Source organism: Camelus ferus, chromosome 2 (assembly GCF_009834535.1).
Source record: "Camelus ferus isolate YT-003-E chromosome 2, BCGSAC_Cfer_1.0, whole genome shotgun sequence".
Taxonomy (NCBI): domain Eukaryota; kingdom Metazoa; phylum Chordata; class Mammalia; order Artiodactyla; family Camelidae; genus Camelus; species Camelus ferus.
In genome coordinates this window covers 76247554-76272221 of record NC_045697.1, presented here as the reverse complement: position 1 = coordinate 76272221, position 24668 = coordinate 76247554, and the positions used below count along the sequence as shown (strand labels likewise).

The following is a 24668-nucleotide window of genomic DNA, read 5'->3' as shown; positions in this document are numbered from 1 at the left end:
TATGTTCAAATTGAAAACTAGAGCTTTGGTATATGTCCAGAACAGGAGTCAAACATTTTTACACTTCACAAAATTCCACAAAGAGTGACACGGGGGAACTGCAGTTAAATGGCACCATCTTTCTAGTTTTCTTCCAGGGGTGTTTTTGCACCCTTTGCAGAAAGGCACCTGGAGCTGGTGGCTTGTCCACCCCTCAGTTCACTTCTGCCTCCATCTGGAGCACCCCTTCCCCATCCTATTGGCCTTGTCCATCTGTCATCGCTTCTAGGAGGTGTTTTCTTCCCTGACCCTCCCGGCACCATCTCCTCTGTGTGGGCCCAACACTTATTATACCGTATTATAATTGTTTCATAATAACAGCTAAGATATATCAAGTATCTACCATGTGCCAGCCACTCGTTCTCCCACCGTCTCAACAGTGGTTCATTAAATGTTGAGCACGGGCTGCATTCGGACTTTACAAACATGATACTCACACCAACCCTGATGATACTGCCTGCAATCGTCCCTAGACCACGGATGAGGAACTTGTGGCCCAGAAAGGTCGTATTTCAAAGGTTACACAAACTTGCTCAGCTTGACTTTAAACTCTGCATCAACATCTAAAATTTGAACACTGACTATTTTATGACATTAAGGGATTATTGTGAACTGTTCTTTTAGGTGTGATAATGGTATTCTGATTATTAAAAAATAAGTCCTTATCTTTTAGAAACAACATTCAGAAATATTTACCAATAAAAAATCAAAAGTCAAGTCGATATGTCATACCAGACCCGAAGTATTCCCTCAGTGTACCTCCCCCCGGGACACTGCAGTTTAGAAAGAACCAAAATGAGTGGGCAGAGCAGGGTCTTCCCCTAACAAGCTTTGTGATCTTGGGTGAGTCACTTCACCCCGTCCCTTCCTTTTATAAATAAGGAGTGGGCACAATGCTTTCCAATGCTCTGCTCAGCAGGGTGATTCTCAAACAAGATGATGATTATCTACCTCTGTCTTTCAGGACAGTTCTATAGTTAACAGTGGTTCTTTAATAGGTACAGACTGTAGCCAGATATGATCCAGTCTGTCTGGGATTAGACATAATCTTAATTAAGAAAATATTCTCTTATTAACCCTTTCTTCAAATGAAATATTACAAAGATTCCTAATTTATAAAGCCTTTCAAGAGAGCTACTCTGATTTAAATGAGAGCTGAGAACCCCCCTCAGATAGCACCCTCTAAGAACTCACTTGTCTATACTGCCCAGAAACTGTTCTAATGATTTCTGTTTATTTATTAACTCGTTTAGTTCTCAGACCCATATAAGATGGATACCATTTGAAGATGAGAGCTCTGAGGCCCAGACAGGTTAAGAAACGTGTCCAGTGTCATAAATACAGGAAATGTCTGAGCTGGGATCTATACTCTTGGCTGTTAAACTGTGTCCCTCTCGATGTGGTTACACATTTATCTCCCATCAAAGTGCTGGCTCCTTGGGAAAGGACAGGGGGTGTGACTCTACTACTAGTGCCCAGCCTAGTATCTAGTCAAGGAAAGGTGCTCAGTAAACGTGGATAGAAAGGATGAAACTTACTGGGCACTTTGCAGAGGCTAAATCAAAGCTCATTAAATTTTATGGATATGAACTGGTGGGAGAGATCAAGCTAAGTTTTTCATTTTAAAGATGAAAAAACGAAGGCCCTGAAAAGTTAAGTGATTTGCCCAAGACCAGTTAGTTAGCAGCAGAACCAGAACTAAAACCTAGGTCTCTTGACTAGTAAATCACTAAAAGAATCAAAATCATCCAGGAATTAGATTAACAAATGATTCTGTCTTTTTCTGTTTTAAAGCTGTTCTTTTTCTAGTCATGGGACGTTGATGATTAGAGGAGTGGGACAACTTCTGCATGGTCACAGTACAGCTGGAGGGGACCCTAAGAGTGGCTTTAGGGGACATTCTTTTGCAGCCAAAATACCCTTAACTGGCACTGGGTGGCAAACTACGAAGTGTCTACTAGCCAACAGGATCACTAACAACATCGCCTAATTCCCCCACGGTACCTCTTTCCTTCACAGAGCTTGAGCTAGGACACTACAAGCTATAGCCTCAGCCCCACTCCAGAGCCCCAGACAATCAGGATATAATTAGTCTCAACTCAGTATTCAGACGGCTTAAGACAATATGCATGTCTATTCCTTTTTTAACCTGGTCCTAGAAACTAGGATTTTTTCTTGTTTTTGAAACCAAATCCTCACGTATAACCCAATTCTGACTGACTCTTGCTTTTCCCTTATTGGGCCTAAGATATACTCTGGATAATCGGCTCACTGCAAAGTGCAGGACTAGGAAACAGCTGGCTCACACACTGCCATTCCATCCCCACCTCCCTGTCAGCAGACATCACTGATTCATCACAGCATCCTTTCCTGCCAAGCTTGGAAGTGGCTTCAGGATTTTTCTCTAGGAAGCCACTGCACTCAAGAGGAAACCTATTTGCCACGAGCTTTATTCCTTTAAGGATCTGTCATTTGCTTCATTCTGGTTTTTCTCTCCTGCAGGAACTAGAGGTCTGTCCGTTCCACAGGTCTTGCTACCTATCAAATGACCTTTCTGACACTGAGCACTGCCTGCATGCCTGAGATCCATCTCTACAGAAGACAGAGACTGTCCTCCCTTCTCTGAGGGGTGGTTTAGTAGAGGTCATTTGGGGTCAAAGCCAGAGAGAACACATATCTCATTCAGAATCCAATTAAAGTTAGAGGAGTGCCCGCAGTATAGAAAGAATAAAAAGAAAAAGAGTACTAACTTACTGGACCTAGAGGTTGTCATATTAAGTGAAGTAAGGCATATAGAGAAAGACAAATATACATCACTTATATGTGGAATCTAAAAAAAGATACAAGTTTTATTTACAAACCAGAAACAGACTCACAGACACAGAAAACAAACTGTGGTTACCAAAGGGGAAAGTGGAGGAGGGATAAATTAGGAGTTTGGTATTAACAGATACACACTATCATAGATAAAATAGATAAACAACAAGCACCTACTGCATAGCACAAGGAACTATATTAAATTTATTGTAATAAGTTATAATGGAAAAGAATCTGAAAATGTATGTACATATATATGTATGTACATGTATAACTGAATCATTTTGCTGTATATCTGAAACTAACATTGTAAATCAGCTACACTTCAATACAAAATAAAATTTTTTAGAAGTAGTAACTTATTAAAGCTAGAGAAAGAAATTGAGGAAAACCATAAGCAGAAGTTGGTGACTAGCATGCAGAGAAAGGGAAGTGGAAAGCAAAGGAGACAGACTAAGATGTAGCAGATCAAGTAAGTGGATGAGTGGTAAGTGGGAGAGAATTATGTAATCCATCACATTTCTTATTATTGCCAGGAAGCTCAGAGTCAAAGTTACTATCTGATAACAGTAACTCTGATAGCTCTCATAACTAGACTATTTGCTCTAATTCTCACCTCCCTTTAAGGCTGAATTTTTTTTGTTTGAAAACTATGAAGTATGTCTAAATATGCACACATTATATATGTATTAATTGCTATATTTTCATTTATAATAAGAATGGATCAGTCCCATTTGGAGACCTCAGCTGAATGCCCACAGGACCTTAGACATCCGTCTGGAAGGAGAAATTTAAAAAGTAGCAGGAAATGAAAGGTGAGAAATCTGTTGATCCTCCTTTCTCAATAAAGCTCAACAAGTCTTTATAGGGTATTGAATATGTGCTGAGCTCTGAATTGGATGCTGCGAAGGACACAAATTAAAAAGGTGACCCACACCCTTTAGGAGATTATCATCTTCTTGGGGAGACTGAACATACAGAAAGGTAATAGTTTATCAAAAACCTCTGGTTCATGATGGGTATGTAGTAAGAAGTAACCCTCTGCTGTCTCAAGCCCCTGAGATTTCGTGGCTGCCCGTTACACAGCCAGTGATTCTCAGAGTGTGGGGTCCAGACCAGCAGCATCAGCCTCCCCCAAGCATTTGTTAGTGATGCGAATTCTCAGGCCCCACTCTGGATGTACCAGATCAGAAACTCTGGGGCGGGGCCCAGGAACCTGTGTTTTTAAACAAACACTCCAGGTGATTCTCACGTGCTAACGTTTGGGAAACTCCAACTACCATATTCTTTGCCATGGATACCTCCACAGTCCCCCTTTTCCTCCTCCCCTAGCACAGGACCAGGTTCATGCAACCCTACATACTCCTGAAGAACGGAATTGAAAATGAAGCCAAGTTCTAAACTAATGGTTCCCTTTACAAAAGTTTAGACTCAAATATTCAAGCAAAAGACCTTGTTTAAAATGGTATCAGCTCAAGATATGCATCCTGAAAGAGGTGAATTCCAAGAATACAAGTGACCACAATTACTGCTCATTTCCTGTGTGAGTTGACTCACCATCCCCCAACCCCTCTACCTTCCCCGAAAACACCTATAGGGAAGACAAAATGATCAACCTCAATTCACAGAGGAAAACACCTAAGCTGAGGACAGTCAAGAACCTTTCCTAAGACCCCCATGGTTTGTGAATGGGAGAGTCGAAACTGAACCCAAAATTGTTTGACCCCAGAGCCTGTGCGTTCCTCACGCACCTTCATTAATGAAATGAGCTAGTTTCTGAGGGTGCCTGAGAACAAGGGCCCAAGTAGTAAGTCAAGCCCATCATCATATTACCCACCCTGCCACCAATTTGTTGGGCATCACTTCATCATTATGCCTTTAGCGTTTTTTTGCTTGAGAAATGAGAGATTCTGCTATTAACCACCCACCTACCTGTGAGCTGGAATGAACTGAGGTATGTAAAACTTTAGAGAACTGAGGATGTTATAAATAGTACTACTACAAGCAGCAATAAATCAGCTAAAGAATGTAATGTGCAAGTTGGAACATAAACTGAAATTAAGCCTCATAAATATCAAAAGAACCCAGGGCATGCGGTTCTTTGAATTCTAACAGTAAAATGCTTAACTTAACTTCTACATGAGCAGGGCACCCAAACAGCCACCTCAGAAAGACATAATTTGATAAGGTTGGGAAGGATAATCATCAGGAACATTTTTAAAAAGGTGGCTAATCTGTTGTATATTTTTAATGTTTTTTAGAAAAAATTACAGTAGTGAAATTTGACAGTTTACTATATGCCAGGGACAGTTTCTAAGCTCTCTTCATTATTAACTTATTTACTCTTCACAACAATCCTATGAAGCAAGTCATATTAACATCTCCCATTTTAAAGTCAGGGAAACTGAGGAACAGAGATCACATACCTGATAAGTGGCAAAGCCAGAATAAGAATTTAGGCAATCTGATAGTCAACAGGCACATGAAAAGATGCTCAACATTACTAATTATTAGAGAAATGAAAATCAAAACTACAATGAAGTATCACCTCACACCAGTCAGAATGGCCACCATTAAAAAGTCTACAAATAACAATGCTGGGAGAGTGTGGGGAAAAGGGAACCCTCTTACACGGCTAGTAGGAATGGAAGTTGGTGCAGCCACTATGGAGAACAGTATGGAGGTTCCTGGGCATATATCTGGAAAAGATGAAAACTCTAATTTGAAAAGATATATGCACCCCAATGTTCATAGCAGCGCTATTTACAAGTCACGACATGGAAGCAACCTAAATGTTCACTGACAGATGAATGGATAAAGAAGATGTGGGGTGTGTGTGTATAGAGAGAGAGTGTATATATATATATGGTGTATATATATATGTGTGTGTGTGTATACACACACACACACACACACACACACACACACACACAAAATAGAATACTACTCAGCCATAAAAAAGAATGAGATAATGCCATTTATAGCAACATGGATGGACACAGAGATTATCATACTAAGTGAAGTAAGTCAGAGAGAGAAAGATAAATATTATATGATACCACTTATATGTGGAATCTTAAAAAAATGTTACAAATGAACTTATTTACAAAACAGAAATAAACTCACAGATCTAGAAAACAAACATTGGTTACCAAAGGGGAAAGGTGAGGAGGGATAAATTAGGAGTTTGGAATTAACAGAAATACACTGCTATGTATAAAATAGATGTATCTACAAGGTATAGCACAGGGAACTATATTCAATATCATGTAATAACCTATAATGGAAAAGAATCTGAAAAAGAATGTATATATGCATAATGGAATCATTTTGCTGTGTATCTGAAACTAACACAACATTGTAAATCAACTATACTTCAATATAAATAAATAAATAAATAAATAAATAAATAAATAAATAAATAAATAAATAAATAAATAAATAAAACGAGACAAATGGGGAAAAAAGAATTTAGGCAACCTGGCTCCACAATGTATGTCTTAACTTCAGTGTTATATACCAATACTTCTATGTTGATAAATTACTGTTTTTTAAATCTCTTCCTCTTCTCTCATTAGCTTGTTCCCTCTTCTCTGCCTTTTTATCATCATTATCTCTGGCTGGGCTCATTACTCAGAGCTCCAGCAGTAGGTCAGTGAACACTGAAATAAACTACAATAGAACAAAGCACCACCACAATGACCACAGCCTTTGTGTCCTTTTCAAACGAAGCCATATAGACAAGAATGTTCTTTAAGAAGGTTCATGTCAAGGAACCTCAAAACCAGCAGTGAGCGTTTTGCCCTGGCACGCAGTGTAACAAAAGGAACACCGGGCACGCACACAGATTGCGATTCTTTGTACTCAGCGATAACCGTCGCTCTTCTCAACCTCACATGCTTCCTTCCTCTGGCAATTCTCACTCAATTTCTCTTATCTAAAAACTGCCCCAAATTGATGCCTGCCAGATAACTTTCTCAATGTAATTCCATTTCAAAGTATTTTAGAACTGGTCAAATTCTTAGAAATCAACTAAGTTTGATCCCAGGAAGGTCTGAGAAGTAAGCACCTTGCCCAGCGTAACTCAGTGGGTTACTGCATAGCACGGCTCTGAACCCCTGACCTGCCTGGGGGCCTGCCTCCCAGGAAGCATCTCTGAACCAGAACAGGAAGTGGGAATGTGGGCTCTCCTCTCCAAAAGACCCTACTACTGCGGGTCCCAGCTTCACCACTTTAGATGTGTGACCTGAAGAATTATTTAATCAGACATTATGATCAGAAAGAGATTAAAATATAGTTACATGCAAAGGGTATATGACTATATACTTAGAAAAGCCAAAGAAATTCAGTAAAAAGCTATTTACATTCAAAGATAATCTTTTATCTCTACTGTGCATGATAAACAAGCAAAAAATGATAATATTTCTGTATATCAATTACAATGCTTAATTAATTCCTTCTCAAATATTTACCAAAAATAAAAAAGATTTAGCAAGTGATATGTGCTACTTATATTTTGAGAAATAATTTAATTGATTTGGTAGAAGGAGAAATAGTTCTTATTCTAAGTAGAAAAATTAGATCTATAAAGGATGCCTGATTCTTCACACACACACAATATATATATATATATTTAATGCAATCCCAATCAAAAGCCCAATGAGATTTTTACTAGTATTCTGCAAAATTAAAACATAATTCATCTGTAAAAACAGTAGTAGTAAAATATAGTAGAAAGCAAAAATGTGAACAGTGTGTTAGCTCTAACACAAAACTAGACATACACACTAATGGATCTATACAGGAAGTCTGTTATGTATAAGAACGTAATACATGATATGGAAATTGAAAATATTTTTATAAATGGTGTTGTACTGTCTCTTTAGAAATTTGGGGAGAGAAATAAACTTAAGTCTATACCTCACACAAAACCCAAATGAATTCCAGATGCTGTTAAGAATTAAAGAAAAAATAAAAACAGAAACTAGTACAAAAGAAGATCTAAGAATCAAATATCAACAGGAATAATAACTTAATAAGTTTGAAAATAGATGAAGTTTCCCTATGCAAAAACAGCTTTCCTTTAAAAAGATAAACTATAAATATTAAAATAAAAGCAAATAGACTAAGAAAAATAATTTCAGTAAAAATAGCAAATGGTCATTTTTATATTATCTTGACAATACAAAAAACCTGTTCAAATCAATTTTTGAATAATGTTAAAATACACTGAAATAAAATTACATAAAGAGCTCTCCCATACAGACAAGAAAATAGTAAGATGATAATAAATAATTAGGCAAAGGACAAAATGCAGCCAATTCTTACAAAAAGAAATACAATTAATAAACAAGACTATGGGAAAAAATATTAACATCACTATTAATCAAAGAAATACAAATCAAGGCAACAATTGGGGCACCATTTTCCAACTGTAAAATTAACAAACACTGCTTTTCAATAAAAATACTTAGTGTTGATGAGGTCATAATGAAATCATACACTCATATATTTTTGGTATCACGTCAGAGGAATACAAGTACTTATGCCACAAAAGTGGAATTCCCTCGTGTAGGAAAAAAAACCTTTTTAAAATAGAAAAATTATAAGCACAAAGGTGTTTACAGCAGTGTTATTCTTTTTTATTAAAAATTTCAACGATTATCTGTCTCAGCATGTACTTCCTCTAGGAAGCTTTGCCTTACTTCCCGCCCTGCTGCTTCCTCACCTTCAGGCACCGCAGTGTCCCTCCGGTGTGTGCCCATCACTGACACGTCCCGAGCCTTTGGCATGGGATCTGGCACGTAGCAGGGGTTTAGTAATTATTGATTGAATGAATGAGTGAATGGATGAATCAAATGAATCCATGTTAAGCAGTAGCAGGTTGCATTTGAACAGGTCTTGAAGAAATACGAAGCTATTAATTTGCTAATCATGAAAATTATGTTGCAACTCGGAAAATGCTTCAGGATAGCAGCGCCAAGTGGGGGGAAGAAATAGAATACATAATTGCACATATATTATGATTGTAACTAGATAATAGTTGTAGGCACATGGACAAACCCTGGAAGATAGTATGTAAATTTAATAATGTTTTGTTGGAGTCATGGGATTATGGATATTTCTGTCTTTTTCTTTTTTAAAAAAGCATATTAATTTTTCTCTTTCTACAACTATAAAAAGGCAGGGGGGTGGAATTCAGAAGACTTGAGTCAGAATACTTGGGTAGCAGTCCTGGCTCTCACATTTAATAGCTTTCTGACCTTGGACAAGTTACTGGAACTCTTTGAGCCTCAGTTTCCTCATCTATTAAATGGGGACCATAATAGCTACCTCTCAGAGCTGTTGTGAGGTATAAATGGCCTAATGCCTGTGAAAGGATTTTATAAACTATAAAGTGCTATATAAATGTGATGCCATTATGATTAAAGTAGCCTCTGTTAGACTCATAGACATAGAATACAAACTTGTGGTTGCCAAGGGGGCGGAGGGTGGGAAGGGATAGATGGGATTTCAGAATTGTAGAATAGATAAACAAGATTATACTGTATAGCACAGGGAAATATACACAAGATCTTATGGTAGCTCACAGAGAAAAAAATGTGACAATGAATATATATATGTTCATGTAAAACTGAAAAATTGTGCTGAACACTGGAATTTGACACAACATTGTAAAATGATTATAAATCAACAAAAAATGTTAAAAAAAATAAAGTAGCCTCTGTTTCCTAAGAGAAATAAAGTTTTTTCCTTCCAAATTATTTACATTTAGTCATTTACAGACAATGCAAAAACAATCCCAAGGTCGCTGGAAGACACACCATCCTCACTGTGTTTCACAGGCTAATACCAGACAAACCCTAAACATGGGCCCATCAGGCAGGAGTGGATTTCCAGCTGCCAAGCAGAAGGGACCTGTGAGGTGCTGGGCGGGTAGATGGGGATGAACCCAAAGGGAAAACGTTTCTCCAGGTAATCAAGTAAGGAAAGTCACAGGAAATCTATCACCAACTTTTAAACATTAACTATTTAATTTTCAAAAGCCCCCCCCCCAAAAAAAAGAGAGAGAGGGAGAAGCCACCCTCCTTTCCTGTCCCCAGTCACCTGTTGCTCTTGCACCTAGATGGTGACTATTATTGCTTTATTATGAGTTCTTCAGGGATATTTTATGCACATGTAAGCAAACACAAATGTGTTATTTTTTCCTTTTAGAAAAATTTAACCATACGTGTTGGTGCTATTTACATGTTGGTACACAAAGAGTTTCCTTATTCTTTCTTTTGCAGCTGTATTCTATTCCATTGAATGGATGTGCCTTTGTTCACTTATTTTATCAATCACTTTTCAAATAATATCCAGTTTGTTTCCAGTCATTTGCTCTCCCCTCTGAGGAAGGAAGGTTTCATTCTGCCTTAAGCAGTGACAGTGAGGCAGCGAGGGAGCAGGTCCAGAGCGACCCCAGCCTAGAGAGCCTGCTGCTCGCTTCTCTTCTGAACAATCAGACAGAGCTTTGGAATCTTCTCAGTTACTTTTCTTGCCCCGAGTCAAAACCACATGGTTGGGAGGATCTACCTCAGTTAGCCCTTTTCTTCAAAGTCAGTTAACAGTCTGAAGCCAGACCACGTAGGTTCAACTGCTGGCTCTTCCCACGTACTATTCAGATTCTCTCTGCCTCAAATGGGGATAATAACAGTATACACCTCACTGATACCTGTATCAGTGGCTCTTATAATGTCCAACATCCTTCAGAGGATATTCAGGAAGGAGCAGCCAAGACAATAAAAGCTGTCTTTATCTCAAGGAATTCTGCCCTAAATCAGTGGTTCTGAAAGTGTGGTCTGTAGACCAAAACAGTATCATCTGGGAACTTGTGAGAAATGCAAACCTAGTGAATCAGAAACCCTCAGGGTGCGAGGGACCCAGCCATCTGGGTTTTAACAAGCCCTCTAGGTAATTCTGAGAAGTGCTATGGTTTAAGTACTATTGTTCTAAAATGTAGGGTTGGCAGGGAAGGTTGGTCTTAAAACATATTCAGGTCATGGAACACCTGAAAATCATGTTCTTTATGGGACACCATGAATTGGTGACACAGAATTCCATACATTTTATTAGTGGAAAAATATCCCCATATTACTTGTATGATGTTTTCTGTACCTCAAAAAAAGTATATATATATATATATATATATATATATATATATATATACACACATATATATAGAATTGTCTTCTTTCATATCACATTTCCAAAGTTTTCTCTCAGCATCTGTTCACTAGCAGTTCAGCAGCACTGACAGATTAAATAGTAGCAGGTGTGAATATTGTAATTAAAAATATGGAGGAGAAAAATAAAAATGGAAAAAAATTCTAACTCAAACTCTATAATTACAAAATGGGATTTAAGCACTAAGACTTAACTGTAGCCATTTTTCTTCATTTATTTATTCATTCAGCAAACGTTTACAGAGCATTGACTACACTGTCAAAACTGTTCTGAGCACTTGGAATTCTGGTGTGTAAGACAGGCAAGAGGAGGGTATGACCTATCCATTGATCCAGCACATGATCTATCCACAGAAAACCACAGTCCAACTTGTGCTGTACCCATGTTTCCAAGCCACTGGGCCGAGATTTCAGAAATAAGTCATTACTGTTCCTCTTCTCCCTGGATCCACCACAGCGCCTTCTCCAGTGAAGAAATGTTACTCTCCTGTAGCGTAAACCAAGGATGTCAAATAGGTCTGAGGTCAGTTTCAGCCAGTTGGTGGGGCCTCCCCGGAACATTACTTTAAGAAAGATTCTGAAACAATTCTCTGGCTGGGCAGGAAGGAGTGGTGTACACAAGAAAGAAGGGCATACCAACATAAGGGCCTTTTATTTGCAGCCCTTGAAGAGCACAGCCTTCCCTTCCCTTTGGGATATGGGAGTCTATATCTCAGCATGTCTTGGATTACACTATCATACCCTTTGCCTTGTGTCCCCCTGAGGCTCCTAACATTGCTGGCCCTCTCCTTTTCTCTTGGACTTTCCTTCTCTAAGAGCCACTGGGAATGGCCATGTCAAGTTCAGAGTCAGTGAGCTGTGCTTCCTGATGTCAAACACATTAGCACGAATGATTTTCTCTGTGGTGTTTGGGCTGAGGCCCCAGGGCCCAGCTCTGCTGCTTTCTTCCATTGGCCTCAGGACACATGGCTGGCTCCTAAGTGTGAAATAGCAGGATTTGTTTCCCTGAATGAGAGAGCACACACTTTCCCCTTTGCTACTCTGTTGGCATTAACCAGAAGTGAACAAATGGCCCTTCACCTTCCACCTCCTTGTCAACCAACCCCCTGGACTAAACATAAAGAAGATTCCCACTCAAGCCTCATGCAAGAGAACACAAGAGGAGACAAAGTGGGCATTACTGTCAAGAATCCACTGGCTGAGCTGGTTCTCCATTTGCTCTACAATTAAAAAGGTGTGTATGGCATCTCTAGATTACCCTTTATTTGCTTGCAAGCCTCTCTTACAAGGAAATCATGAATCCCCATTTAGGATCCATTAGACTCCGAGCTCTAGGGAAGTCTGAACCAGATCAACCTGGCTCATGTGGTCCGCTAGAGCTATAATTTGGAAGCTGGTGCAGAAAACCTGTTCTGTGCTTTACGTGACAAAGCCCCTGGAACTCTGAAGATTTTTTTTTCCAACCCAATTCCTTCAAGAAGAGCCAGTATGGAAATATTCCCGGGAGCTCTTTCAATTAGCTCCATTGAGAACAAATGGAGATGCTACCATCCTGATTTGCTGGAGACAAAAGAAATCTTTTTTTCTTTCCCCCCTAAATGTTGTTTTTTCCCTCCTTTTCCCTCATATTTTGCCTCTTTCATCACATCCAAACAAGCTGACCATATTTGCTTATCACCTGATTAGTTCCAGGTACTGTTTGGATTGCCTTTTCTTGGCCTTCCTTTCTAAACATTTCTGCTTTCTTTGTAAGTGTCTTCAGGTGTCTCAAATATACTTTTTTTTTAATCCCAGCGCCACCATCCCGAGGGGAAGGGGGATTTTTGTCCTTATTTAGTCTTTTTTTTTTTTTTAACACATTTATTATGGTATGATTCCTGTACAATAAAATACACATCTTTCAGATGTACAATTTGATGAACTCTGATAGATGTATACACCAATGAAACTGTTTATAAGCTCTTGTTTCATTTTTCTTTCCACTCATTAAAAGGTGCATATATGTTTTGGAGTTATCTAATTCTAAACGCCACCTCAAAATAATGCTTTATGACTTTTGTAAAGTTGTAAACTGGGAATCATATCAACGTTTCCCACCAGATAAGTTAATTATAAAACCTATTAGGTCTTCACCTGATTGATTCCAATTTTAGACCTCTGTGACATCTAATTAAAAGATGACCAACTCTCAACCCTAATAATAGTGGATAAGAGTACTGTATGCTAAATTAAATCATAGCTCACTGTTTCTATAATAATACCAATTTCCCACCAGAATGCAGAAGTGACACTGACCAGCTTACTTTTTTGTTGTTTTTCCTCCCGTCTTCTTTTGGAAAACAATGAGCAAAGACAAGAGGGGAAAAAGAGACTAAAGGATGAATATCATGAAAATGCCATGAACTATCCCTAGAGAGTAAAAAAAGAAATTGGCTTTTGTTGGGACTTTCAAGATTGTGGACATAATACGCCATGTCCATTCACTGGCTCTAAGCACAGTTTTTACAGCCAGTCATAAAATGGAAAGTAAAGGTTCATTGTGAAACAGTTGGCACATACGTAACAAAGGTAAGACAAGCTGGCACCACTATAATTTATACCCATTAGCATGGGGTTCAGTGGTGATCCTACGGTAGAGTGCACAGCTAATAAAGAACTTCAAAAGAGGACAGAATAAATTATGAAATGTAGATTAGTGTGTAAGCAGTTTACATGTTTAACGATGGTGAAACTAAATTTAACTTGCACAGATTAGCAAATACCACTATTAGTTCATATAAATTACCCAGCAATTCTATAAATGGATACAGATTTCATACAAGTTTTGCCATAAAAAAGACTCAGTTATCATATCTAAAATCTACACTGTTTTACTTTCAAAAGAAATGAAATGATAGCCCTGGAAAGCACTTAAGAAAGGTTATCTGTCAAATCTACACGTGTAGAGATCTTCCTTGTGAAGACAGAGAACAACTGGATCCCTTTGCCCTGTAATAACCCTCCATATTTCTAAAAATGGGAATTAACTGACTCCTTAATCCTTACTTTTACAGGTAAAACAATTCCATCCCCGTCAGCTTTTTCTTAAAGAACTCATTTTCCATTTCCTTGGATATCTGGTTACTTTTCTGTGGATCTTTTCCCCACCCCCATTTTTCTCTCAAAGTAAGAAAAGCAGGGAGGTCTCAGAAAAGTTTCCTCCAAACCTCACCCAGAAGCATTTCTAATTCTAACTCTTTTGTTTAGCTTGGGCAATTCCATTAAAAACAAAACAAGACACTTTTGAATTGCTGAGAGAAGAGATCTGAACACAAATCAAAGATGAACTAAACCTCTAAAGGCATAATAACACTAATCCCTTTATTAGGCGTATGGAGGGTCTGCAAACCAGAGGAGCTCCCCTGGAGAAGATGCCATTTACCTGTGAACTAACAGCTTGGCTAGGAGACAGGCTCTCTGCTCACTGGGGTCTGCCCTGTGAGATTACACTGCAATGCACAATGTAGAAGCGGGGTGAGCAGAAAGCTGTGATGACAATACTTAAATCACTTGCTTTTTTCAGGCATTATTTTAGTCGTGAGAAAGTTGGATGAGTCAAGCTCTTTCTGAGACCCCAGAGATCAAAGAGAATCCAGTTAAGGCAACCGTTTGAAGAGCAACAACTATACTATTCTTTACCCCAAGTTCTGTGAAGTGTAGGTTTGGCACACTTACTTCTGTCATTCTTATTCACATTTCAAATGCCAAGGAAATCTGTTGAAAAATGTCCATTTGACCATTAAAACTTGGACGGCTTGACATTTTGCTTCAGGGCAACAGACTGACTGCACCATGGAGCAAACTGAAGGTGTATCTTGATGTTATTTACTCGTATCACAATGCTCACACCAGTCGTGCCCTCAAGAGTTATGGAACAAAAAACACAACCGTGAATGCTTGCTAGTCAAACTAAAACAGAGGCTCTATTCTGTTTAACCAGGGGAACTGCACTTCAGAACTGAAAGGAGTGCTATAAATCCAAGAATCGTAAACCCCTACCAATTTCTTTATCACCTGTCTTCTTACTACTCAGTGTGCTCCCCGTACCTGCAGCCTGGGCAGCACTCGGGAACTTGTGGGAAATATTGCAGAATCTCTGGCCCCACCTCCAATTTACTAAATCTGTACATTAACAAGATTTCCAAGAGATCTGTATGCACATTAAAGTTTGAGGATCACTACCATATATATAAAATATATATATTATATATATATATAAATGTTAGCTGTAAAATAATTTTGTCCTCTTAAGCTCCCTCAACAGGAAGTTAAAAACACCAGTTTAACAAAAATGTAGCAATTACAACTTCCTTGTAAAGCCACTGGCAAAGCTTTCTGTCTTTAGATTCATAGGACAGCCTATTTCACTAAGATCAGGGGAAAAAAAGAGTTAAAAGACGGCTCTTGGCAAAACATCAAGCATTCCCTTCCGTGTCTTACCTTGTCTAGTGAGGAATCTCCCTAGAACTGCCTTCTTTCTTTCACACACTTTTCTACCACTTAGAGTTTAGAAAAACTTCAAAAGAGGACCAGGTCCTCTTGGATTAACAGCTGTTTATTATTTTAATTTACTGAAAGAGTTTAGTTCCAGAGCAGTCCTGGGAGATTCTGAACACAACTCCAAGGGCAAGCAGACCATGTGCAAATTCACCCAAGATCAACTCTACAGCAAGTGAACTCTGAGAAGGTGCGGGGAGGGGAGAAGATTCTGTTACCAAAAGTTTGGGGAAACTTCTTTCACCTGTTCGAATTAACACAACGATAGATATGTGGAGCTCCAACTTGAGGTGAAGCACCTTTCTCTGAAATACTGCACGACGTCCAAACCAGCCTGTGGTTCGGTGCTCCACGATGTCGAGCACTGGGCAGAACTTCGTGGATAGAATATTTTAGGAATAGAGGCTTGGGTTCTGGTGGGAAAGGGCAGATATCCAAAGACGAGGTCTCAAAGGACATGGGAAATAATTTCTCACAATTCTAGATTGTTTTCATTGGGGACACAACAGCAATTGGTGGCAATTCTTGCTAGTTCTCCAACCTATCCCTTTCAAGAAAGTACTTATATATTTTTAGGCATTTTAAGGAATCATTTGTAAATGGGCTCTTAAATTTCCCCCTTTTTATTCCTGCCTAGCATATACTGTGTAGCTGTGTCTGCAGAGAACAGTCTAAAGACAAGCACGTACGGGACACCTCAGAGTAGCGCTTCCTAAAAAGCGGACCAGAGGTCACTTGTATCAGAATCATCTGGAGAGCTTGTTTAAAATGCAGACTCATGAGCTTCCAGATCTAATAAATCAGAATCCATGGAAGTTAGGTCTTAGAATCTACATTGTTAACAAGCCCCTGGGTGATGTTACAAGTATGTGACTGCTTCCAGCTTAGAGTCAGTTGAATTTTGGATGATGAGAGCCCTCCAGCCTGAACAGTATTCTATAACTACCTCCAACATTTAGGTAGCGGTATGAGGGAGCCTGAGGTGTCAACCACCTTGGAAATCCCAACCAGCCTAGGTATTACGAGAAGTGTCAGGGGGAAAAGCAAAGTACATCAACAGATATGTGCTGGTGATTTAAATTGAGGATCGGTGGCTCTCCAACCCAGGTCCTCTCTGCCCAGTGAAAAGACTCTTCCACAGCCAACTAGTAGCACGCAGCAGGTTCTCTCAAACTTTGGGATTAGAATAATCACTGGCGGAAAGGGGTGGTGTGTCAGCTAGATGGCTTACAGAAACCCCTAAAGGAACAACACAGCATTCCAACTAGGAATCTAATGGTCTATGCCTAAATTCACTTTACAACTGATTGTTCATATTTTGGGTTGTTTTAGAATTTGCAATGCCACTAGAATTATGCTTCCATTTCTTAATTTCTATGCTGAGAAATATTTAGGTTTAAAATTTCCATCCAGAGGAGCAACAGACAGTTCTGGTTGAGTCTGTCGATTCATCACACTCTAAATTCACTGTGCTCTTGGCACATTACTGGTGTTTCTTTTGTCTTTCCCTTGCAAAAAGGAACTATTTATTTGAATAGTAGAATAAGAAGGTGATCCAGAAAGAGAACCTTTACAACATTCAATGTTTATAAATGAGTATTTATGCACATTTTAATTTAGCTCCAAAGATGGCAAACGAATCAACTAGTACAAATTCTAAACCACTTTTATAGTAAAAGAGCACCCTTTAAATTCTGCTTCTTATCAACATAGTTCAGTCTTCCGTTGAAATCAGTAATGATGTAACAGATTTCAGGCAGGGTTTTTGCACCAACCCATACACCCAGCCCGGATTCATAAGCCCTCATCTGGACACCTACATATTATGATCAATAGTTAACCAGCTCATGTTTCACTTAATGTGAGATTTCCTCTTTGAGGTCCTGTATTTTAAAAAAATATATACACAAAGAATTAAGTTTCGCTTCAAAGGAGTAATAAAAGGAATGTTATGCTTGGCCCAAGAACTAAATGATTTCCATCCTCATGAAAAGCAGACAGCCATAGGTATATGACCAGACTTCTAATAGGTAGCCAGCAATTCTTCTTCCCTAAAATGACTGACTATTGCCCTTATAAGCCACTAAGAACTAAGTTCATTCAGAATGAGGGAAGCTTGGCACTTGCATGACAGGAAGTGAACATATGAACTTTGAGTGACATGTCACCACTCTCACTTACATTTTAACCCTTTGTTCCTCAAGCTCTCAGCATTACTGATTTGCAGAAATTTATTCTGGATTCCCCTCTCCCCTGCCAAAATTCAGTCACTCCACAGAGCTATGTGTTTATAGTGTCTGGTGTTTCTCGATCTGAAGTGTCCAGATAATTGGTCAATTCATTTAGAATGTTGTAACACAACTTTGTGTGTTCAAGTGACAGAAGGGTAAACAGTGAGTGAGAGGTAGTCAAAGGCAGGGGAAAATGGCTCTTTTCAGCATAAGCTCTGTGAGGTACAGGTGCAGGCAGGTGGGCGTGAAGAAGCTGCTGCCTGAGCTCTCCTGCAGCTACAGGGAGGTGGGGCGGGGGCTTATTCCAAGTTCATGTTGCTCCCAGCAAAGGTATACAGCTCTCACCAGTCAACAGTTTACAAGATGACTAAGGGCTTGTTTGGCCTTAATTTCCTAGAGGATTTGCAGGAAATAAAATCAAAGATGATCACTATTTAATAGATCAAAAACAGAGAACTCTTCAAATAAGTTGAACAATTTGCCTCAAGTTTTGTAATAATTCCATGCTGAGCCTAGATTAAAACTCAGAAGACAGAGAGGCCTGGGAGGGCCTCAAAGGACACAAAGGACACAAAGTGTGTCCTCTGGGCCCAGAGCTCCAGAGATCAAACAGGATCTCCCACCGTTCTTTCAAGAATCCTGTGAAGTTTTCTTATACCCATTTTACAGATGAGGAAACAGGTCATTTGGCTGCCTTCATACAGTTGGAAAATATCAGAGCCAGGAATCAAACATAAGCCTTCTTTCTTCAAAACCCATGCACATTAAGCTCTAAACCTAGTGCTTCCCGAAGCGTAGCACGCACGCTGCTTTAGGTGGTACGTGGAGGAAAACTTTACTGGTGCAGTTGTTCCAAAGCTTTACTCTGAGTGAGAATCACCTTGATGCTCATTAAAATGCAGACCCCACAGCCTCTCCAAGAGCTTCTGAGTCAGCACCACCCAGGTGATTCTGCAGCAAGCTTTACAATGGTCTCAACCATGAGAAACGCACCAGGGAAGAAAATGTAATTAGCATGACAAACCCACTTCACAGGCATTTTTCCTTTTTATGTAAACAAGTACAAAAGGGAGGGGGGCAGATTTTAAATCCACACGCATTATATTTTAAATTTCACTTTATTTAAATAAGAAAACACTAAAGAAATGATGATAGAGGTGGTGGCAGACCTGCCAAAGATCACGGAGGTGCTACTGTAGAGACATATCTGGGAACCCCAGAGACTCACTGTTCTGAGATTGAAAGGAAAGGGAAATGCTTCTGTTTGCCCAGAAATAGGCTTAACTGAAAAGCAAAGACTGTCTGGGAGCTCAGGGACCCTCTGCTGCTTTCATGGCCCAATCCTACCACCGGGGCAGCATGGTGGTAAGGACACAAAAAAGACCACTGGGGTCTAGGGAATGGGGTCTTCTCTCTGGTTAGCTGAAGGCATAAGGAAGCATCCTCTCCCACAACAGTGGTCCAGCAGCACGGAGGGACCTTACAGCCTCCTCAGCTTCTCCGGGCTGTTGAGGATTCCTGACCATTTGAGGTCAGAGACTGCTGATCATCAATAAAAACTCTGTACCCTTTTCCCAGAAAAATGTTCATGTATACACACAAAAATATGATGTCCTGTTTCACAGGGTTCTCAGGTTCCTCAAAGTTCATCCACAGACTCCAATTTAAGAACTCCCTTATGTGAAAACTAAGAGTTCATTTCAGCTCATGGCAATTTTTTAAATTCAACTTATCCTTCCTTTGAGTAAAACATTCTAAACAAGAATTCTTCATATGGAGTTCGTGGTTCCCTGTTGGGTGGCGCTGGGGGGGGGGGGCAGGGTGTCAGGAGTTGTAGATAAGCCCTCTGACTCTGCAAGAAGTATTCAGTTGTTGGCACATTTTTCTGGGAGTACATTCATCATAATGTCAAAGTAGATCAAATCTCACAAACAATTAAAAAAAAAACAGATTTATACAAAACAATTTATACAAACAGATCATATAACTCAATAACAAAAAACAAACAACCCAATACCAAAATGGCCAGAAGACCTAAACAAACATTTCTCCAATGAAGAGATACTCATGGCCAATAGGCACATGAGAAAATGCTCAATATCTCTAATCATCAGGAAATGCAAATCAAAACTACAACGAGGTACTACCTCACACCAGTCAGAATGGCCATCGTTAAAAAGTCCACAAACGATAAATGCTGGAGAGGCTGTGGAGAAAAGGGAACCCTCCTACACTGCTGGTGGGAATGTAGTTTGGTGCAGGAATTATGGAAAACAGTACGGAGATTCCTCAAAAAGCTAAAAATAGACTCAACATATGATCCAGCAATCCCATTCCTGGGCATATATCTAGACAGAACTCTAATTCAAAAAGATACATGCACTCCAATGTTCACAGCAGCACTATATACAATAGCCAAGACATGGGAGCAACCTAAACGTCCAAAAACAGATGACTGGATAAAGAATTTGTGGTATGATGGAATATTACTCAGCCATAAAAAGAATAAAATAATGCCATCTGCAGCAACATGGATGGACCTGGAGATTGTCATTCTAAGTGAAGTAAGCCAAAAAGAGAAAGAAAAATACCATATGACATCACTTTTATGTGGAACCTTAAAAAAATGACACAAATTAACTTATTTACAAAACAGAAACAGACTCACAGACAGAAAACAAACTTAGGTTACCAGGGGCAAAAGTAGGGGGAGGGTAAGTTGAGGGTTCTGGGTTTACAGATACTAACTACTATATATAGAATAGATATACAATAAGGTCCTACTGTAGAGCACAGGGAACTATATTCAATACCTTGTAATAGCCTGTAATGAAAAAGAATATGAAAAGAATATATATATATATATAGATAGACAGATATATAGATATATAGATATATATAGATATAGATAGATAGATATAGATATATATCTGAATCACTTGCTGTACACAAGAAATTAACACAACACTGTAAATCAACTATACTTCAATAAAAAATATACTTACAAAATAAAAAAATAAAAACACCTTTTAAAAAACTTTTCAAAAAACATCTTTATAAAAGTAAATAAAACACAGATAACAGAAAAACCCCACAAAAGTATGGCACAGTGAATTATTATCAAGTAAACAGCCTGTGACCAACAGTCAGTTCAAAAAAATAGAACTGCTAGCCACCCAGCAGCCCCTCCACATACCTCAGCCCATCACAGCACCTTCCCTTCCTACAGAAATAACTACTATCCTGAGATTAAGAGCAAGCATTTCCTTATAATTTCTTTTGGTTTTATCACCCAAGTGCCCATCCTGAGACACTGTCATTTAATCTTGCCCATTCTTTAAAATCTTATATATATTTTCAGTCTCTTTTAATCTACCAGTTATCCTCCATGCCTTTTTTTTCCCTTATAATTTATCTTTTTGAAAAAAAATCTTAGGCTGTTTAACAATAATGTTTCCCACAGGCTGGATTTTGTTAATTGCCTACCCTTTGTACAGTTCCTTACCTTCCTCGGTCCTTGGTATTTTCTGCAAATGGGCAGCTGGATCCAGAGACTGGATCAGATTCAGCTTAGCAAAGCTCAGATGGTGTTGTGTTCTTCCATCAAGAGGCATATAATGTCTGATGCTTACTCGTTTTTGATGTTAGCAGCCACTGATGCAATGCCTGGATCTAGTCACTCATTAGGAGTTACAAAATGGTGGCATTCTAATTCTATCATTTTGTTTTCATTTGTTAGCTCTAATAATTTTATAAGGAGATACCTAGTGGTACAGTTCATAAAGAAGAAGCAGATAAATGCTCAGTTCTTCCCTTTTATCAATCCAGTTTTTAAAGAAATGAATTGGTCCCTGATATCTTCAGAAGGTGATGAACTACTGCTATACATAAATGTGTGTGAATATATACGTGTATAGCCATATATATAATTATGAACACACAAACTTAAACATTTGATGGATTTCAAGCCTTTGCAATTCATATCTATTCTGAAGCTCAAATTGGTCAGTGGGAGCCTTGTCTTCAAGTTGGTTTTCAAGTCCATTAGACATGACCCTACTAGTATTTGATAGCTTCTTTGCTATCTAGTATTACAAGGCATTCCACGCTCATCTTGTATGTCTCCTGTCCCAGACTTGGGATCAGCCATTTTCCAATCCTGGTTTCTTTTACAGGGAATGATATTTCAAGACCATATCTGGGCCCTAGGTATATTCATTCTTTCTGAGTTGGTTATTGTTTCTAGACCTTTTCAGCAAACAGAGCTAGGAAGTACACACACAAGATATGCATCTTAAGTTTTTTAAAACACAGTATCTCACAAGTTTAGACTGATATTTCCAATATAAAACTAAGTCAAAAGGATCTTTACAAGGTTCATAAAACATTATTTCTTGAGTTCTTCTATGCTGATTACAAGTTTTGATGCCGTTTTTACTTGAAACTCAGTTTTACTAGCTATAAAATCTTGGCACACGTTTTCTTTCCCTGAATGTCTTAAAAATTTTATACCATTTTCTTCTGGCATAAAGCATTGCTGTTGAAAAGTCTGATGATAACTGGATTTTCCTTATATATCATATGCTTTCTTTGTCTACATATACAAAGGACTAGGATTTTTTTTCTTCAAAGTTCAGTAATTTTACAAGAATTTTTCTTGGTGTTGATCATTCTGGGTCAATATTCTAAGATTCACAGTGTGCTTTTTAAAATGTAGTTTCACAGACTCACAGACTTAGAAAACAAACTTACATTACTAAAAAGGAAAGGGGTGGGAGGGATAAACTAGGACTTTGGGATTAGCAGATGCAAACTACCATATGTAAAATAGATAAACAACAAGGTCCTACTGTATAGAACAGGGAACTATGTTCAATATCTTGACATAAACACTACTGGAAAAGAATCTGAAAAAGAATATATATGTATATAGACAAATGTATAACTGAATCACTTTGCTGTACACCAAGAACTAACACAACATTGCAAATCAACTATACTTCAATTAAAAAAATAAAAGAAGGAAAGGGTACTTTCATTTTTTTTTTTTCTCTATTTCAGAAACATTTTCTGGAATTTTAGTATTTGTTTTATTCCTGTCCATTGGTTTTCTTTTTTAGGGATTCCTGTTATCTGAATGTTTAATTTTCTTTGCTTATCTTCAAATATCTGTCTCATTGTCTTGAGTCTTTTTAAATTTCTTTCCTCATTTTTTTTGACATTTAAAAATTTTTCTCCTTTTCACCTTCTATTTCCCTTAAGGAATTATTTCTTATATTTATTTACTCTTGAATTTCTTCCAATTTAATCTTCACTTTTTCTTTTATTTTTAATTATTTTTGACACCAATTCTTTGATTTCTGAGTCCTTCAGATTTTGGTTTTGTTGTTCCTTCAGGCTTTGAACAATTTTCTTCAAATATTTAGCTTGTTTTGAAATAGTACAGTATCATTTTTATCTTTTTTTTTTTTTTTTTTTGCTTATGTCTTTCTGGTATGTTTTATTGCCTGTAGAGATATTATTCTGCTCCCCATTCTCTTTTTTGCTTATAGTAACCTTTGTATATAGAATTTGACCTCAATGATTTTCTGTAGCCAATTTTTCTGTAAAATTATTTTCCTGAACTTTTAGGAAGAGTTCTCGTTCATACAACTTTTCTTACTTCACAGAGACCGCTCCTCTGTTGTTTTTGTAAATTGTTTTAAAATGTATGTATGACAGCTACAGATACCTGGCCAGCACTCCTTGACACTGTCAAGTTCATCAAAAACAAGGAAAGTCTGGGACACTGTTATAACCAAGAAGAGACTAAGGAGATGAGATAACTAAATGTAAGGTGGCATTCTGGATGGGGTCAGAACAGGAAGAGGATTTTAGGTGAAACCTAAGGAAATCTGAGTAAAGTATAACTTAGGCAATAATAATATATTAGTATCAGTTCATTAATTATAGTAACTCTACCATACTAACATATGGTGTTAAAGATGTTTCTAATAGAGGAAGCTGGGTGGGGAGTATCTGGGAACTCTGTACTATCTGCTCAATTTTTCTGTAAATCTAAAACTGTTCTAAAAAATAAAGCCCATCACAAACACACACACACACACACACACAGAGCAGCTTGTGTCTAAGATTTCCTAGCGTTTTCCCCACCCACCTACTTTTATCTGGACCTTCCCCTTCTTTCATCTCCTCAGTGAGGGACCCTGCGCTGGGAGAGAGCCCTGGTGGGTCAGTGTCAGGGCTCACGGGGGCTGTACTGCTCCAGGCACCTTAAGCCTTAACACGGGACCCTTGTGTCACTAGCAACTGGGGTGGGCAAGCGCCTGACGAGATCAGCTGTTGTTATCAAGCTGGCTAGCTTTAGTTCCCAGTTTCATCTGTTTCGAGGTTCTTCAGTTCTCATACTCATCAAATCCAGCCCCACTGCTTCTCTCAGTTTCCTCCTATACAGATGTCAGAAGGTGCAGGTCTTGTGACTCATATTTTAGGATTCACTGGTTTATTTTGTTCCCTGGCTTTTCATACATATTGCCCATGGATTTTATGGGCATTTGGTTTTATGCTCTAGTCCTCATTTTTTCCCCTTACAGTTTAGGATGCTGAGCTTTCATACATATGTATAAACACACACACACACACACACACACACACTTACACACTTTAACAGCTTTGTTTAGATATAACTCATATAGCATACAATTCACCCTGTGCTCTTTGTGGGGAATTTAGGAAGACCCCCAAATCATGCTGCCACCATTTCCCCAACATTCTAAAACCAAACTTTAAGGCAATCGTCACCATCATACTGTTGAGATAA

General features: G+C 38.5%; 1 long non-coding RNA gene across 1 annotated transcript in view; it reads right to left on the bottom strand.

Annotated features, from left to right (window-relative positions):
- The window catches only part of LOC116657842, a 92370-nt gene extending 70920 nt beyond the window's left edge, over nucleotides 1-21450 (bottom strand). Inside the window, exon 1 of the long non-coding RNA XR_004312987.1 lies at nucleotides 21354-21450. This is a non-coding gene — a long non-coding RNA (uncharacterized LOC116657842). The remainder of the gene's footprint in view (nucleotides 1-21353) is intronic.
- Between the last annotated feature and the right edge of the window lie 3218 nt (nucleotides 21451-24668).